The sequence below is a fragment of the Lycorma delicatula genome, chromosome 1, assembly GCF_047948215.1.
Source record: "Lycorma delicatula isolate Av1 chromosome 1, ASM4794821v1, whole genome shotgun sequence".
Lineage (NCBI taxonomy): Eukaryota > Metazoa > Arthropoda > Insecta > Hemiptera > Fulgoridae > Lycorma > Lycorma delicatula.
In genome coordinates, this window is record NC_134455.1 from 308,931,735 (window position 1) to 308,951,822 (window position 20,088).

Consider the following 20,088-nt stretch of genomic DNA (forward strand, 5'->3'; position numbering starts at 1 on the left):
AAAGTAATCAAATAAAAATAATCTTATAAATAGAAATTTAACAGGGTTTTTATTATTATTTTTTAAATATTCATTACTAACTGAAATATCTATAAAAAAACAACCTTTGTTTAGCCACATTAAATTACCTGATGATAATGTGAAATGTTAAGTTACAACAGGGAATATTTTTTAAAATTTTCATGCTTTTCACATGTTCTGAATTAAAACAAAACAATAAGCGTATTTTTCATTTCATTTTAGAAAAAATGTTTCACTAATAAGAAACTTGCACTCTGATAAAAAATTAAGTGGAAAATAAAAAAAACGATTTAGATTTTTTTCTATTATCATAAAGCGATTTATTAGTTTTAAACTCATCGGGAAAGTTATAATTCTTAGAATGAGTTCGAAATCGGCCTGAACTACCCGTAAAAAAGAGATTTGTGTTTAAATTTTAGGCCATGTAACATAAAAAAAACCACTTATATTCTTTATAATTTTGATAATTATGACATTAGGAACAACGTTTTTTAAAAAAATAAATCACAAATTATTTTTTTAAATGCCTATTATATTTTCATTTGTAGGTCTATTATTTTTTTAAAACTTTAGTCGCTTTATTTCTACATTTTTTAAAATTATAAAATAATATAATTTACTGTAGGAAACAGTATTAGGGAAATGCAACAAAGTTCGGGATTTAGTTAATTGCTTCAAAATGTAATACAATTCAGTAAGTCTAAATTTTCTAAGCGCAATTTTAACGCAGATTGAAAGAGGTATTTTAGACGCAGGTAAAAGAAATATAGTTTTGTAGGGAGAAAAAGATACGTTATCAGATTAGTTGAAGATTGAACATTATCTTATACTGCTAACGGTTCTTCTCCTCTAACCTCTTTACATACTTCCTCCATACTGAATCACTAACATTAAAACATGCCCAGAGGAAAGCAAAATGAACAACTGCTCATCAACTAAATAGACTTTTTTTTAGCGTCCGGGAGGACGTTAGATAATACATCAGAGGATGAGATGAAATGGCGATTTGCAAGATGTGAAAATGCCGTGACTGACCGGGATTCAAACTCGGGACTTCCGAGTGAAAAGCCGAGATGCTACCACTCGCTCCACGGATGCCGGTAACTAACTACACTTACTGCAGAAGCTGTTTAACGAATGAAGAATACTAGTCTATTTGTGACTAAACAGATACTGTCTTGTAGCGATGCAAATGGAGTTACCACTTTTAAGTAGAAAGGTAAAATTGCTTTTAAATGTAAGTAAATTTTTTTTTTAATTTTATGAAAGTTTTCATATTGATACGGTTTTTGTTTTGTACATTGGTCTTTCTTTCTTTTCCTGTTTATCCTCCGGTAACTACCGTTTAGATAATTCTTCAGAGAATGAATGAGGATGATATGTATGAGTGTAAATGAAGTGTTAGTCTTGTACATTCTCAGTTCGACCATTCCTGAGATGTGTGGTTAATTGAAACCCAACCACCAAAGAACACCGGTATCCACGATCTAGTATTCAAATCCATGTAAAAATATCTGGCTTTACTAGGACTTGAACGCTGTAACTCTCGACTTCCAAATCAGCTGATTTGAGAAGACGCGTTAACCACTAGACCAACCCGGTGGGTTTGTACATTGGTCTATTGAGATAAAACTTTACAGCTCTGTTTATAAAACTGGACTTATTATAAATTGTAGAGTTTTGTAACTCAGGATGGAATGAATAATTAATATGATTCATTATTCTGTAATTTGTAAACATCAATTTTTTGAAGAAAATTAAATATCATTATCAATGAATGAACGAATGAATAACTTGAAATACTTTGTTTATGTTTGCAGTGAAAACGGCGGTGTGTTAAAAATTCAGTGCTGCTAATTAAAATAAATAAATAAATAATCTTAGAACTAATTTCTAATTTAACGTAAAAATTTCTATTATTAAACATACTGTTATTTCTGCTTACGATTTTCTTTAAACTAACGCTGTTGTAATTTTAATGGCCTAGAATAAAATATATTAATTTTTATTGAATGCATACACACGCGTTCGTGTATGTGGGTCATCTGAGCGTTTAATAACTAGTCCACATGCACAGAACCGTGTTCTTAAATCAACTTGTACTTTTATTTAATGAATTCATTCATGCCCATGAAATTAAGTAATAATCACAATATTCCAAAAGAATAATCTGGGTACGAATGTTTTATAATTTTTTTAATGATCTTAATTCATCAACCATTTGCGTGGTGTAATGCTACATTCCTGTCTAATCCGCATTAATCTTTAAATTTCAACGTAATTATTTCATCCAACGTCCTATCTCTGTAATAGATTCCCATCGGCTTCTTTTAAATCTTTTTAAAAATATTTTTTCATAATAAACATTTTTTCAAACGGTCCACTTTAGGGGCATGGTTGATCAATTTAGTAGTACCCCTTCCTCTCTTCCATTTAAATTATCTCCATGTCCTTCTGAGAGTTTCCGGTCTTAATTTCTATATTCGTCTGTTTTTTTTTGTTTGGTAATTTTCTTGTCCTCGTCTCCATCGTATCCTCGGTTATTTTTATTGTTTTAAGTTTCTTCCGGAAAAATGTTCTATCTTTAACGTCTTGCATGTTCAGTTGTTTTAAGTCCTTCTGTGTACTGTTTAGCCACGCTGTGGTCACCTTCTATTTTGATATTACATTATAAATTTATCTAGTAATCCTGGTATCATTCATTCTATTTAGATACCCATAAAGAAGCCAATTTTTTTTCTTCATTATGAGAAGTATGTTTTCAGTCTTAAGAGTATATTTCTTCGTTCTTCTTGGTGTATTGAATTCTCCTTTTTTGTCCTTTCTCGGTCCAAGGATGCTTCTTACGATTTGTCTTTGTAACACTTGAATTTCCACAACCAATTTATTTGAGATTTTTCAACGTTTCTACGTCATACAGCATACATGTTCTTACTGCTGTCTGATAGTGTCTCAGTTTAATTCCATGCGATAGTGATTTCTTGTTGTAAATATTTTTGGTGAGTTTCATTGCTTTCCTCATTAGGTCCACTCTTCGCTTGATTGTTCTCCGTCATTATTGTTTATTGTGATCCACTCACCAAGATACTTGAAACTTTGTGTTTTCTTAATTTTTATTGTTATCATTTGGTTTGTCGTTCTCTTATCGTTGGTTATAAAGTTTTGTTTTGGAATATGAAATCTGTAATCCTATTTTCCTCGCTCGTGTAATTAAACTTTGTAATTGTATTTTGGCAGTATCTATTGTATTCGTGTCTAAAGCAATATCGTCAGCAAATACCAGACAATCTATATAGATTTTGTTTTTTCCCGCTCCTAATTATATCCCTTTGGTGTCTGATTTTCGCCAGGGCACAATTAAAAAGCAATGGCGAGAGACAATCACTATGCGTTACTCCTGTAATGATTCCAAATCTGTTACTTTTAGCATTAAACATTTAAATTTATATTTTCTATATCAAACATACATTATAAATCAATCATTGATACATTTAACAAAACTTTTATTATCTGGTTGAAATTCGTCAATTTTTCAATGATTTTTTGAGAAATGGCTTAATATTTCACATGATATTACAAAAAGAATTGATTAAAAAAACACAATTTATGTAAATAAAATAGAAAGATTATTTTAATTCATTATTAATATTTCTCCATTGATTTTTGCCAGAAAGTTTAATCCTGTGATTTTCTTTTGAACAGATATACTAAAGGTGTAAAAACATTAAAATTGATTAAAAACAGAATTTTAAATAAGATGCTTAATAACATTAATGTTAATTATACAAACTTTAACAGTTAGCTACATCAAGCTTTAACTTTCATTTAATTACAACGGATTTATGAAAAATTGTATTCTAAATATACAGTAATTTATAATAAAAAAAAAACATACTTTCTATCATGAGACAGTTTTCTGTTGGAATATATTCAGACTAAACATAATGACTACCTATATTTACATTGTATCACCACCTCCCTGAAAAAAAAAAAAACAAATAAAAAATAAAAGAATATAGATATTACAAGAATGTAAACTTGTTTACATTCCAAACATAATTGACTTTTCTGCCTTTTTTTAAAATCTGTAGTTTCCCCGCCACCCTCGAGCCGGACATGCAATTAAGCGTAAACTCAACTCTGGGAGAGGGGGGGTGCCTTCGCCTCAAACTAACTCGGGAGGACGCAAGGGCCCAGGCAGCCGACACTCGGCTCTTCTGCATGTCATGCCTCAAATGAGGAGTTACCGAAGGCAATTTCTCACCAGGACTCCGGTCTTAATGCCTCGCCATTAGTGGGGAATCCCCAAAGGGAACCCCCCCCTCCCTACCGAGATTACGATCTTGCATTTCCCCCAATGGCATCTCAAAGGAGTCCCCACCCGATCATTGAAGCTGGAAGACTCCCACCCCTCCTGGGTGGAGCTGTCCCTCAAAGACTCCGTGAGGTTACTGTGAAGACACAACTCCTGACGCAGATGGAACTGTCTTGCATCCTCGACCTCCAGGCGCATAAGTGTACAACTTGCAGGATGTCCATCGAGGCTCCTACTTACAACATTTACGTATATGGCCAGCCTTACCACACTTAAAGCAATGGCCACTTCTATCTGCGCCATTACAAAACTTGGCACAGTGGCCTGAACTCTAGCAACTAAAGCAGAGTTCGTCAAAGGCACGTGGCGTCACCCGATGCCACCCACCCAATGCGAACACGCCCATCAGACAGCAGTTTGTCTGTAAGGATGGGCAGCATAGCTAATGTCACTACTTGCGTCGAGCAGATAGCCGGCCGCATTGATAAAACATCTGTAGCAACCGACTCACCAGTTATTTTAAGAGTATCCCTGAGAATGTCATCCTGTATCGTGACAGCATCCACGTCCTTAACAAGAATCTGGACCCTCCTACCACCCCTTTTAGCCAGAACCGTAGTAACACCGTCCACTTCTTCGGTGAGATCACTATTCAACTGTTCAGCTGCACCTGGAGGTGAAGATCCTCCCCCTGGCACTTCCGTACGCAGAGGACCCCGGTTTCACCTGGCCACACTGCAACCTTCACAGAGAGAAGATCAGCGTAGGACCACCCCTCGCTCTTGACCTCCACCGTAGGATGGTCGGTGGCCCTGCCGGTCGCTTCTTGCTTTGCGGCATCGATGTTGACGACGAACGTAACAAATTAACAAAATGCAGCTTCCCTATCCGCCTACAAGTATTCTTAAGGGTGCGCCTTAAAATCTCTCCAATCCGTCCAGGCGGCTCGTAGAAACCCAACCGGTCGACTATATCCATCATTCAGCACTTGGAAAACTGATCTGCAGATGACAGAGGCCATCCCACAATCTCCAACTTTCAAGTCGATTACTAAAACGTAATCCGTCCTTCCAAGATCTATCTTATTCTTAACTTTTGTTTTAATAATTTTTTTATTATATAATTTATATTAGTTTTAACCCTTATTTAGTTTTATTATTTCAGTGTTATTTTACCTTTTCATTAAAGAAAATTCCGGGCGATGATAACGCACAAGTGTTTTTGTGTTTTACGCCCCCCCCAAAAAAAAATCTTACACGCATTATTTCCGCGAGATAGATCGCGTATAGTTGATCGCTCAACAAGGACCCACCCACAGTCTACCGGCACGAGTCAGGTGCCGAATCCACGGAGCCCTCTGAAACATCATAGCGTTTTGAGGGTTGTCAACCCCAACCGCCATATCAGTAATTCAAGCGGATCCAATTACTTCTTCAAACTCTGTAGCATCTTCCACCAGGGCTGAAAATTGGAAGACGTCTTCAAGCTACCCCTCAAAACCAGCCGATTGAGGTCTGCATCGGTGGCCCCATCATCGATCGCCCACCTTTGATCTTCACCCGTTCAAGCTATGTTCTGCCGCAGGTTCCCATCCGGCGTCTGTGAGGCCAAATCCGAATTGATAAAGTAAGTCTGTGTGGCCTCATCCACCACGTTCGTTGTGCAGGCCGCCTTACCTGATGTCCCACGGGTGAATCGTCAAGTACGTCTCTAAACATTTCCACTATACGGGTAATACCTTCCACATTGCGAGAGCACTCCTTTATTTCCAGCTCTCGTTTTGGCGGACAAGTAAGCTCAGTTCTTTGACATACCAGAGCAAAACTCCAGTGTTTAACGCCAAACACTTCTTCCGTTTCCAAAGGTTTGCACATCTACCACCCTCCAGTTTCGCTTCCCCTGGCCAACCCTCCTCCACGTAGGAGACCATCTGTGTTCCATACGTGGCAAAACCACGTATCACAGGCGTCCTTCCAAGAGGACTGGGAACTCCTACTGCCGGCCTTAGAATTTTCCTTCTCCTAATCGTTGTTGGGGTGGGAAAGTCGCAGCCTGCGTTTCCCCACCGTCCTCGAAAGTCTCGGTCCATCGTCCTCAATGTCGTCATCCAACTTCATTGGTAGGGGCGGAAAATCTCTCAAAAGGGCCGCACTACCCGAGACACTCACAGATGCCAGAACCGGTGAGTCGACAGCTCACTGCCTTCGTCAACCAGACGTTTCTCCCTTATTTTTCTCTTTTTGCCTGGACACCAGCCGATCTGCCCGAATCTCTTCTATCATCATATCTGCTACGCTTTCACAGCCACTACTACTACTTCCCGCACCTGGATATGAGAAGCTCCCCTCCTCAGGGACCGTCGTTCTACTAACGGCGAAACTCCTCGTGTCAAATCGCACCCTCTAATCGTTTTGGGTCGGTCGTGATTCTAACAACAAAAGAAAATTAAAAGTAACCAAAAATATAAACGAAAATCGACAGTAATTAATTGCAAAATTAATTAACTCGACACACGTCGATGAAAACGAGTAAACAAAACAAACAGCTGGGTAACTAGGTAAATAAGCCGTAGTTACCGTAGGCTAGCCTATTAAAGATAAATTTCTAAAAACTTAATATTATGAAATAACACAACAATAACTGAAAATTAACATTAAAAATACGTAAAGTAATGTAAAATAACAGAAGAAATTACGATAAACGTACTACGAAATTCAGTTTAAACGTAACTATACATGTCGCAAAAAAAAACGAAAATCTACAAAAACGCAACAAAACTACTAAACAACTAAAAATCTAACCAATTAAAAATGAAGCAGTATCAGTGTCAGTATTAATGCAAAGAAAAAAGTAAACATGCTTTTTTATTTTCTAATGCATAGAAAAAATATAAACATTGTGTTGTAGCGTAATAATAATAACCAGTAAAAACATAAAAGTTATGTTAACAAGATAAACAGCTATAATTGGACAGTTTTGTTTTGAATACCAGTAATTAATTACCGTTATAAAATTACCTTTTTAATGCTCATCAAATAACAAATATTTGTTGCTGTAATTCGATGCAGAAAGTTGCAATGTAGCTAGAATACCAGATGTTTTCTTTTCTATTACGCGGTTAAAAAAGTATCAATTTTTAGAAACAAGTTTTAGATAACAAGCAAAAGAAAAAACAAATGTTACTGAAAAGATAATGCAATATTAACCACTTTCTATTATGTACAATAATTAGGTGTTAACAATCTATTGCCATAAATGAACATTTATTTTTGTATTAAAAATTAAAACTTCTTTTTGGCAAAATTTTAATTATAATAGCATATTTACTTAATATAATCATGATTCTCATTTCGAAATGTGAACAAGTTAAAATGATTTGATAAAAATCGATTTTAAAACTAAGGAATATGAATTTCAAGTGAATACTGGAGTTATGTATGCCACTTACTTAACAAATTACTTAGGCTATAAGTTAATTAAAAAAAAGCTAGCAACACAGCTGTTTCTGATGGATGGCTTACACGCACAACTTAATTTAAGATATTTATCATTTTATTTAAATATATTTTTTCAATTGTTTGATTCAATGATTCTAACTAAACCGCGGGCGCATATCGTATTTAATTCGCGCGGGTGTAGCGGCGTCGGTCGGCATTAACTACTCTATTGCAATTTCTCAACTTACATAGAGATCAAATTTCGCTAGTAAGGTCGGCAGCTGGTGTAGCCGTGAGGGTTAACGTACCAGGTACCAGTTAACTGGGCTATCGAGTTCGAGACTCAGGCAGACCGAGTTTTTTTTTTTATACTTTAATATTATTCATTTATTTAATTCAGCCGCTCACCTGTGATCACAACATAGCAATAATTTAGAGCATTTTTGGGAAGGGATCGATTTGGCAAAAGTTTTTTTGCAAATATTGTAACTTTTTAATACGTAGTTAACAAATCTGCCGAAGAAAAATATGGCCTTAATTTGGCGAAATCTCGAGATGCTGTGGGTGCCTTGCTCTACAACCTGACCTCCTTGACCTTTAAAGTTGAAACTTTACTGGCATCAATGCCCCATATATAGAAGTAATCTGATTTTGGTCAAAATCGGTCCGGTAGTTCAGGAGATATAAGGTGATTTAGAGGCCAACACCGAACACATACATGTACATAAGAACATCAACATCCGGAAAATTTCCATTTGGTTTTTTGGATTCCTTAAGTGTCAAAACGTCAAGATCCGATGAAAACCACATATACCTGAATTGGACCGATTGCAATACTTTCCATTCAAGAGCTATAGCTCTGTCTAGACGGGGAAGTAAAATTAAGGTTATTAAGTTAAACACTACATTTTTAAATAGGTTAAAAAATTAGACTAAAAAAAGTTAATTTACTATCATATACTACTTAAAGTTAATATACTTCGACTGAAATGAAAAATCTCTTCCGTTAAAAATAGAGAGAAATTAAAAGTTGTATATGAAGTAATTATGAATGGTTGATGACATGATGAAATATGAAATAAAATCATTTTTGAAAGTTGTAACACTACTTACAAGTATAACGAGTATCTCAAGTTTGTTTTATTAATAAAAGTAAGGAGTGAAGTGATTTACCACAATGTCTTTATTTTCATGAGAATGATGAGATCATTAATATGAGTTGTTCAGCTGAAGTGACTACTTTACTACAATGTAAATCATATAGAATTAATTTACTGTCAAATAATATTTAAAGTTGTTTACTATACTTCCACTGATCTAGGAAATCTCTTCCAATAAAATAAAATATGCTCCTACAATGGCTGTGTAGTGAATATCATTAATTTCATAGAAATTAACATCGACAGGAAATGTCAACCTCTCATACTTCACGTGCATTCCATACATGTAAAGCAACAAAATGATCAGTAACAAAATATGCATAACCTACGCACATGTAATGTATAAAATTAATGCGTTAATTTTAATTCTGTCGTGAAAAAAATTCATTATACACTCGTTTCGACTTCTAAATGATTAAATCTTAAAAGAAATAATAATAATAAAAAAATTAAATAATAATAATAATAATGAATGCATTTTATGAATGTAATACCGAGTGATTCATGAAGAATGCAACTTTCAGAACATGTTCTACTGGAGAAAAAAAAATTCTTATATTCGGAATTGCTTCGTTAGCACGAGTCGGCTGGGTAAAGATTTCTCCCTAATCTCTGCATCTTCGGCAAAATTATAACAGTCTGTAAATATCGGGACCCAAATAAAGAACTAAATTTAGTGGTTTTACATGAAATCTGACCTGAAAAATTTTCCAAATCTATGTTTACATGAACTTTTTTCTTTATCACCAGTATAACATGTCCTAACAATTTGTTTCGTTCTTCGTACATATTTAATCATCCATTTTTAATTCCAAGAAATAATAATAGTCCCTCCAGTAAACAGAGGCAATGTATATAATACCAACATTCAATTTTAACAGGTGGACAATAATTCGTTGCTTTACACTACTTAATTTAATGATTTCCTAATCGGTGATATATGCGTATCACTTTTTAGTGTCAAGTATTTGACACTAATCAAGAGTTTCTTTTTTTAGAGTAATGATATTAATTATATATGCGATCTCTGCGGTGAAATAATTGAAGGTGTCTACTTTTAAAACTGAATATTATATACACTTCAATGCCATGTTGATATGCCTTAGTATATTCGTTCGAGTGAAGAAGGCAGTTGAAAAATCATTTCATTTTCAAAATAATACTGGCGTAAGATGTTTTTTATTGAGATTAGCTAAGCAAGTTTTGGTAATGACCTATGTATTTTGTCAGTTAAACTGAAACCTTTTTACTTAGCACTTGTATAAGCATATTGATAGACTCAAAATACAATATTTTATTGCAGGTTTTTAAAAAAAGTTTTCTGTTTTTTTTTTTAAATGAAAAATTCTTTACGCGCGCTACGCAGTTTTGGATGAGCATTGAAAAAGTATCATCCACTAGATTCTGAAGTGAAAAACTCTTTCGTGTAAACTCGGGAAAATCAAGTTTTTTCCGAGCGAGAGAGAAGCAGTTATTAGTAATTCCTGTGCTTGACTGTGTTTCGTTTTACATCAAATAATTTCATAATAACCTACCGGGTGGTCTAGTGGTGAACTTGTCATCGCAAATCAACTGATTTTGAATTTTAAAGTCGAGTGTTCTAAGGTTCAAATCCTAGTAAAGCAAGTTACTTTTAAACAGATCTGAATACTAGCAGCTCGTGGATACCGGTGTTGTTTGGTAGTTGGGTTTCAATTAACCACACATCTCAGGAACAGTTGACTTAAGACTGTGCAAGACTACACTTCATTTACATTCATACATATCATCTTCATTCATTTTCTGAAGTAATACCTTACGGTGATTCCGGAGGTTAGACAGGAAAAGAGAGAAATACTTTTATAATTTTTTCGGTGTGATCCACGATTAGTGGATCATCGCTCTAATATTGAAAAATATTATTGAAGAGTATTTCAATCATTGTATATATAAGTAAATCTATATATTTTTCATATATATATATATATATATATATATACAGGATGGCCCATATAAAACGCAACCCAACCTTATATTTGTAGGTATTGAAATAATAAAAAGGCATGTGTAAATGTAAATGTAATTTTTATTATTACCATCCATTACCTTACATTTAGAGTAAATGTTGGAAGTGGCCGCAATCTTCTTGAATACAAGCTTCAATTCTTTTTACAGCGTTTCTTGCAACTTTTTTCAAAGTTTGTGCCTGGATATTTAATACAGCTTGTTCAATATTGACTTTCAATTGTTCAAGAGTTCGTGGTTTGTTGCTGTAGGCTTTTTCTTTGAGGTAACCCCATAGAAAAAAATCCGCCCCAGTCAAATCTAGAGATCTTGGTGGCAACAAGCCTCGACCGATAACACGATTACCAAAGAATTCCTCAACGATATCAGAAGTTGAACCTGCGTAGTGCGATGTCGCACCGTCATGTTGTAGCCAGCAGTGTCTGTCTTCCTCTTCCAAGAGTGCAATGAACTGAAACAAAGTATCCTGATATCCTTCTGCATTAATGGTGTACTCGAAAAAAATAGGACCGATTATTTTCTTCCGCGATATCGCGCACCACACGCCCAACTTCTGCGGGTGTAATTGTTTTTCGTGATAAACGTGGGGATTTTCAGCGCTCCAAATTCTATTGTTTTGGCTGTTTACGTAGCCATCCAAATGAAACCGTGCTTCATCTGTGAAAAATAAAATATCTGCAGAAGATATCATCTGCAGAAAAGATAGTTTCCACCAGAGTAAATCATGAATTGAACCAAAACTAATCCTCCTATATAAGATAAAACTGTTTACTTTTCCCCTTACTCTAACTAAAAATATTAATAGAAAAGGGATGGTGCCACAAAACGGGCAAGACCCTTGTGGAACCTAATCTTTCATCTCTTACAAATAATATAAATTAAGTATAATTAAGTTAAGTTAAGTAATAAATATTAAATTGTATTATAAAATAATGTTAAATTAAGTATGATTAAGTTAAGTAATATTATAATTAGTATTAGGATTACTCCATTAATTCTGTAAAAGTGAAAGAAATAAAGAAATAATAATAAAATAACGAATCCATAACATTAATTCCCCCACGCAGAAATCGACGGAACCATTGACAATATTGTAGCCGTTTTTCTTTGTCGGGCTCAAGAAGATGAACCGTTTGAATGCGATAAGGTCGTAATTGCAATTGTTTGGTTGCCCGATGAACAGTTGATTTAGACAAATTAATTTCAGCAGACAAACGTCTGATCGATTTATTTGACAAGGCGAGTAATCGGTCTTTGATTTCAGTGACTGTATCTGTATTCAACACTGACGTAGATCTTTTGTGTTCCTTGTTATTAACAGAACCAGTCTCTCTAAATTTTGCAACTAACCTTAATACTGATGTTTTGTTAGGAGCTGGTTTATCTGGGTACTTATGGCGAAACAAATCTTGCACTGCAACTACTGATTTCGTACTGAAGTACGACTCAACAATGAAAACACGTTCATCTAGCGAAAACACCATCTTGTCTCTAACAATACACTGAACGTTATGATTGCATTGTTGTTACTACCGGTAGTGTTCTACTGTGTCGCCGCGATATTCAGATGTTGGACGAGTCCATTTCAGTAACGAGTAGGGGAGTAAGCTTGACTTTTGAAATTTCACGGATGAGTGATTGATGGGTTGCGTTTTATATGGGACACTCTGTATAGGGGGTACGACAGAATATTTCAAATCATAGTTTTCATTACGCACATAGCTATTCGTGCACTTCGTTAATAATATATAAATTTATTTATATATTCGTCTATATAATGACATCCATAATAAAGATTATTAATGTAATATGTATTACTTCGAAACGATTACGATCGCCGAAGAAGCTTTTTTAAACGTCTTTTTCATAACAGTTGAATTTTTTTTTTTACTCTCAAGAAGAATTTATTCAGTTGAATACAAACACACATACACAGTCGATGATTCACACAGCAGTTTTGAATATTTAATTCCTACAGCAGAATTAAATATTAGCCTTGAATTATTTTTCAAAGTTTCTCAAATAAAGCAACATTTCTTTGTCATTAAAAGTTTGAAACGGTCATAAGTTTCTTTAAATAAAGAATATGGTATGTAAATCCAAAAATCTTAAATTTTAGTTTAAACTGTGCAAGGAGTACGAAGAAAGTTTTTACCTAGCTGGAGAGAAAGCGGTCAAGGCTGTCCTGAAACCTTAAACTGCTTTCTTACCATAAGAGAAGATTATTCTAAATTGAAATAAATAAATAAATAAAATAATCTACTGGTACTAAAAGTGAAAATAAATTCTACTATATTTAATTACCCATTAAAATGTTATTACGAACTCTAAATTAAACTAGAATAAATAAGTAGTCTATATCTGTGTTAGCTAAAGTTCTTAATAAAAAGTTAAAACATAATCGTATTAAAAAAATTAAATTAGTAATTAATTATTATTATTATTAGTTGTTTTTTTAACCAGTTAACATCAAATGAAGGAATCAATATTATTAAATTAAATGTCAATATTATTTCCACAAATTATTTATTAAGCTGCTATACTTTCCACAGAAATAAAATATGATATCTAAATTGCTTTTAAAAATTATTGAAAATCACCCTCTTTTGAATGTCAATATTTTTTTACTATTTCACAAATTTTTGAACTTTCTAAAAATATGAATATTATGCACCTTAAATATATACTTTGACTAGTACCTAAAAAATATAATACAGAAAACATATTGGCTACATATATATTTGCACGACAATTCATTTATCTTAATAAATTGTGTGTGTCAGTTACAAAAAAATACACATGCAGTGTAATCCGAATAACGAATAACGAGATGTTTTGTAGCGAGAACTTGGTGGTAGTAACGAGAGAAATTCCGGCATTTGTTTGGTTTTCTACCTCATTAATGATTAATCAACTTGCTTTTAACGAGGTATCTACACAATATAAACTTGTTTATTACGAGCATTTTCATTTTTTAAAATACTGTAATTGAAAAAACGTAAATAAAACCAAATAATCTCAACGCAAGGGAAATTTCATTTCTTCATTTACAAAATATACATTTACGATTTATATGTAAAGATTGTGTCATTTTAACTTAGGCTTCTTCAGGTCAAGTCTGAAGGGAGAACAAAAGGTTTGTAACAGGACGTTGTACAATACGTACAGTACAAGTTTAATTGCGGTATTACAAAGGCTGGTAGTTATTTTAATTACTCGGGTTTTTCTGTTAGCAAAATTCCACGAAAGACCAAACAATGATCCCTCAAAACCGCCCAACAGATTCATCGAACTGTATAGCACATTTTAAACGATTTAATTGAAAGTTTGAAGAGGGGCGTGGTTAAAGATAAATTTTTCCTGTCCTACCCCAACTGGTAAATTCAATAGTCATAATTTTCAGTTTAAAAATACAGTACTGTACCATAGAATCAGTTAAACATACAGTATCGCGTTAAAGTGATCGATCGGATACCCAGTACCCAAATATAGTACAGTAATACTGTAGCCGCGTCAGTGAATGCGTTTTCACATTAGTGTTTCTTGCAAAAAAAACCGTACAGTGTATTTTTAAAAAAGTGAACTCTATTTAAACTCCGGTTCATTTGTAATGAACGATGTTGAGCATCAAAAGGAAGCAATTTTCCGTGAGTGATAAAATCCAAATTATGCAAGAACTGGAACCAGGCCTATCAAATTAAGATGTTTGCAAGAAAGACGGAATTCCTTCCTCCACAGTTTCAACAATATGAAAGAGTCGCAAGAAACTTAGAAGTGCTTTTGAAAAAAATTACACGAAAGCAAAAAGCTCAGTCTATGTGACAAAGATGACTTAGAAAACGCCCGCTTATGATGGTTTAAAGTGAAAAAAGTGTAAATGTACTTATCAGCGGCCCAGTTTTAAAAATGCAGGCTGAAAAATTCGCTATAAATCTCGGCTACGCAGATTTCGTTTGCAGCAACGGATGGTTAGACCGTTTTAAAAACAGACATCAGATTGTTTTTTCAAAAATTAATTTAAGACAGTTCAATTGTGAGTAATTGGATGAATGATAATTGATTACATATTAAATCGGGTTATAATGAAGAGGAAATTTTTAATACCGATGAAACCGACTTGTTTTATAAATTAACCCCCGACAAAACTTTTAAATTTAAAGGTGAAAAGTGTATTGGTGGGAAACAGTCAAAGGTCAGACTAACGATGTTGTTATGCTCAAATTCAACTGGGACAGAAAAACCGAAACTTTTAGTAATAGGAAATCAAGAAATCCAATATGATTTCCAATATGATTTGAAGAATGTAAAAAAACTTCCCGTCGATTACATGTCTAATTCTAAAGCATGGATGACTTCAATGATTTTCGAACAAGAAATTCATAGATGGAATTTGGAATTGCAAAAAGATAAGAGAGAAATTTTATTATTGATCGATAATTGCCCCGCTCATCCATCAATACACAACTTAAAAAGTATAAATCTTATGTTTTTACCGCTTAATACCATAGAAAAACTTCAGCTGATGTATCAGAGGTTATTCGCAGTTTTAAAGTCCATTACAAGCGCTTAATGCTTTTAAAAATTATTGAGAAAATGGACAAAAAAAATTCCAAATAACGGTTTTAGACTCTATCAGATTTATGAAACGAGCTTAATGTAACGTATCACAAGCTGCAATTCAAAACATTTTTTAAAAAATCCGGTCTCATTTCACGCCATATTTCGACGGAAGATTACCATGATGAAAACGATATACCACTCTCAGAATGGATTCAAACTCTTAACTCGACAAAAAAATCAGCCTTTCAAGAATACTTAACAGATGACTAGCAACAGCCGATGACGACGCACATAATACGGAAATTCCGACTGATGAAGACATTATTACTGAGGTAGCTCATAATTGTGCAGGTGATAGCGAAGCTGAAACTGAAAACAAAGATTAATCTACCACTATCTCAGTCGTATCGATGATTGACGGCAAAGAATTTTATGAAATTTTTCAAAATTAATGGAGTTTAGTGAGACTAATAATGTAAGTAATGAATTTGTGAGTACTTGAATAAACTATAAAACAGTTTTGATGACTACAGGTTTAATATTAATAAATAAAAAAAAAATAAACGATTATTTTAAGAATAATTAGTTTGTATGCGCAATTAACATTTAACATATTCTGTTAGAATGAAAAAAAAATAGATTAGAATGACTGTTTAGATTTAATAAATACAGTTTGTACGTAAAAAGGTGTGACATAGAAATTTTTGTGTGGTGTTCATTTGTTACTTTCCTCGATGATTATGGTAAGTTTCACTGCACACTTATTACCACTTTTTTTGCTAATTCATTGGACACTAATAGTTTTGGTTAAAAGGAAAACGTATTAGCGTCTAAATATTATATTATATCTAAATTTTATTTGTTAGTCTATAATAAAAAACACATCGACATTTTATTTTAAAACAGCTTATTCTTAGGTATACAGTATATTTTTTGTATTCTTACAGATTTCGGCGTAAAAATTAACAAAGTAAAAAAACAATAATTTACGTCACAAGTAAACAAATATTATCTCCTAAACAGATTTGATTATTACCTTTTTTCTAGGTTAAAAAAATATATTCATTATATTTTCATCCAGGAAATTCTATAAATAAGCCTATAATCAAATGAGCCTAGTTACCTGATAATATACCAAAATAACATGTTTGAGTCTTGATTTGGGAACTTATACACGGTTAAATTAATTATTTTCTCGGTAGAATAACTTCTCATTTCTCGAAATGAAAAAAGTTTTGAGATTTTATCTCAAGCGCAAGTGAAATGAACAAACTTTTTATGAACAAATTAATTATACGTACACATTCTCCTATGTTTATATTTAAGAGTTTAAAATAACATTTTTAATAATGGTTAATCCAAAAAGGACTCCACAAATTAAAATCATATAAAAATTTATGGTGATAACTTACAGATTCGGTTGAGGTCTATTTCATAGTAAAACACATCAGGTGTGTCACCCAACATTTACTTTGTTTTGATATGGCTTCCGTTTGTAATGTGTCATATATCACAACTGAATTGATTTTATTCCAGACTGTAGCCAGCGGTCAGGTGTTACACCTGCAGCTGCGGCATTAATTCGAAATCAAGCTCAGGCAAAGGTAGTATATAAACTCGTATATAAAATCTAGCGGGGTCAAATCTGGGGAGCGAGGTGGCCATTCAATTGGACCTTCACGACCGATCCACCATTTGGGAATAGAGAATCAAGAAAATACCGGATTTCTAGGCGAGAGTGAGGTGGTGTCCCGTCCTGCTGATAGTAATGGCGTCCATCTTGGTCATCATGGTCTAACTGAGGAATTATAAAATATTGTAGCTTGTCCAGATAAACGATACCATTTACGGTTGTCTTCTGGAAGAAGAACGGACCCTACAGTCTTTGCATATGGCAAAAAAACATTGATTTTAAGTCTATCACCAATATGGTGCAACGTTTCATGAGGGTTTTCGCCACCCTATATTCGGCAGTTATGGTTGTTCACCTTACCACTTATGTAAAACGTTGACTCATCACCAAGAGTTACATTGTCTAAAACGTTATCTACAATTGAATCCATCATTTCCACACAAAACTGCAGCCAAGAAACTTTGTCACCATTGTAATTTGTTGATCCACGGTTAGTTTGCACGGTTACGTGCAAAGCTTTCTCTTAGTTGCTGCACAGCAGCTTCAGGAACGGTTGGGCATTCTGGTGATTTTATATGTTTAACAGAAAAACCTGTCTCAACGAAGGTTTGGTGCCAAGAGTATACTGTACGCCTACTAGGAGGCTTCCTACCGTATTCTCTATGAAAATTACGTTGAATTCCAATTGCTGTCTACAAATCGTAAAATCAAAACACAGCGAGCACGTTCCTCACCAGTAAATGTACCCATTTTTAAAAACACCGGTGACATAGTTGATAAACGAATTCGGTATTAATGAAATACGTGAGTCAAAACTTGATATGTTTTCCTATGAAAAGAAATCTCAACGATCTGTAAGTTACCTAAATAAATTTTTATATGCTTTTAAAGTTGTCAAGACCTTTTTGAATTACTCTATTTTTAATCAATCTACTATATGTTATAGGAATCTTATATTAAGTGCCCTTTTTTTATTTAGGAAACTATTTTTGTTATAAGAATCTTATATTAAGAGCCCTTTTTTTATTTAGGAAACTATTTTGATTAATTACATTTTTTTTTTGTTTTTACCTCGATCAGACTTAATAATAGGATTCTCATTAGTGTTTTCTTGGGACGTACTTTTTCAGAAGCAAAAGAAGAAGTGTGTTGTCTTCTTTCTTAAAAGTGAAAAGTAATTGTTTTATTACATATGTTGAACTATAAAATGATTAATTTAAGTAAATTAAAGGCTACTAAGTTTTTATAGGTTTTTCTAATAATTTGTTTTTAATTCTTCTAAATAATAATTATAAAATTTCAATTATCTTAAAAAAAATGGACGAAAAATTAAATTTTAGCATTTTCCTGATTATTAGGGTTAGACAAAAAAATTATGTCACAATTTTTGTAATCTTGTCAATGACCAAAAAGTATTAATTCGCATAAACAAAGATTTTACAATCAAATATTTAACCCGTAAAGTATGTCATGACTCTTGTTAAAGATACTATTTTTGCGGACTTTAGCCTATGCTAATGATTACAGTGTGCGATCGACAGTGTATCTATCGGTAACACGGAGCAAATTATCATTTTTATTATTAATTTTACTTATAATTTAAACATTAATCATAGAAAACCATAATTTACACTAAAATTACCAGACTATTGTCTTTTAAGTTTACTCCCTGTAAAGATGGAGCCCTTGTTCAATGTGATCGTGTGTATTTTTAAGTTCAGCTTACTTTATACATATCAAGTTATCATCACAGATCTAATAAAAATTCACAAAATAAATTTTATTATATTTGTGGAAATTTCTGATTAAAGTCACAAGATAAATCTGTAACAAAAGAAGTGAGAATATTCGTTTTTTACATCTTGGTTGTAAAATTGGGGATCGAAATAGATTGGGGATCGAAATAAAAATTGGATTCCTCATGTTTGTTGTGTAAGCTGTAATGTAACTAGTTCAGTGGAAGAAAGGTAACAGAATCTCTATGCCACTTTTGTTCATATCATATGACGTCAGCCTACCAACCACTTTAATGAAAATTAAAAGAATTTTGAAAAAAAAAAAATTCAAACACAAAAAGGATATTGAAAAAAGGCAAAAACATAAAATTAAATATTTTAAAGTGCCATGTGCCCGTACACTCGATCTTCATGGAGATGGCTTGCCAATGCCACCTTCGCCTGTGTTTTAGATTAGTTTAGATTAGATTATACTGAAAATGATAATACACAATTGATGAAAATGTAGATTTTTCTGAAAACATTTCTTAAAGCTCTAAGTGAATTATCCGTCCAAAAAATTAAATTTTTTGCTGCGTGACTTAGGCCCATAAAAACAGCAAACTAAATTTCTCGGCTCTAGGTTGCAAGAGTGGAACTGGAATTTTGTTGGCAAATGAAACACTCATTATATCCTTCAGAGAAAGAGCGATGCTTTCTTTGTGTTTTATAAAATGGAGGGTTCGTTCTATGTATGTTTGATATCAATGGATTATTGACCGAACTAGAATGTTCGGTCAAACGTACAGAATGGCGCCTTTTTCAATAAAAAGGCGCCGCATTTAGATCAGTCAATACTAATCTAAATACAACCTAAAAACAGTTTTACTATAGAAAGAAGAAGTAATTTATACCAGTCGCTAATTAAACTTCAGTGAAAGTGATTTATGATAACATCGTTGCCATTCTGAGCACAATCAAGTATAAAAATTTTAAATAGCAAGTTTAGTTAAAGCTGTTTTAATGCGCCTTCATGGTGGGCTCACGAAATGTTAATTTTTATGTATACGAAGGCTTCAAATACTGCGAGAGGTTTTTCCACAATTAAGTGAAACCATACTTAAAGAAGGAAGATTTATTTGCTAATTTCTAATATTAGAAAAGTAATTTTCCAATCTGATTTTGAAGAAAAAATTAACCAATTGGTATTAACAGCATAGAAATAGTTTATAAAGGTGGTAAA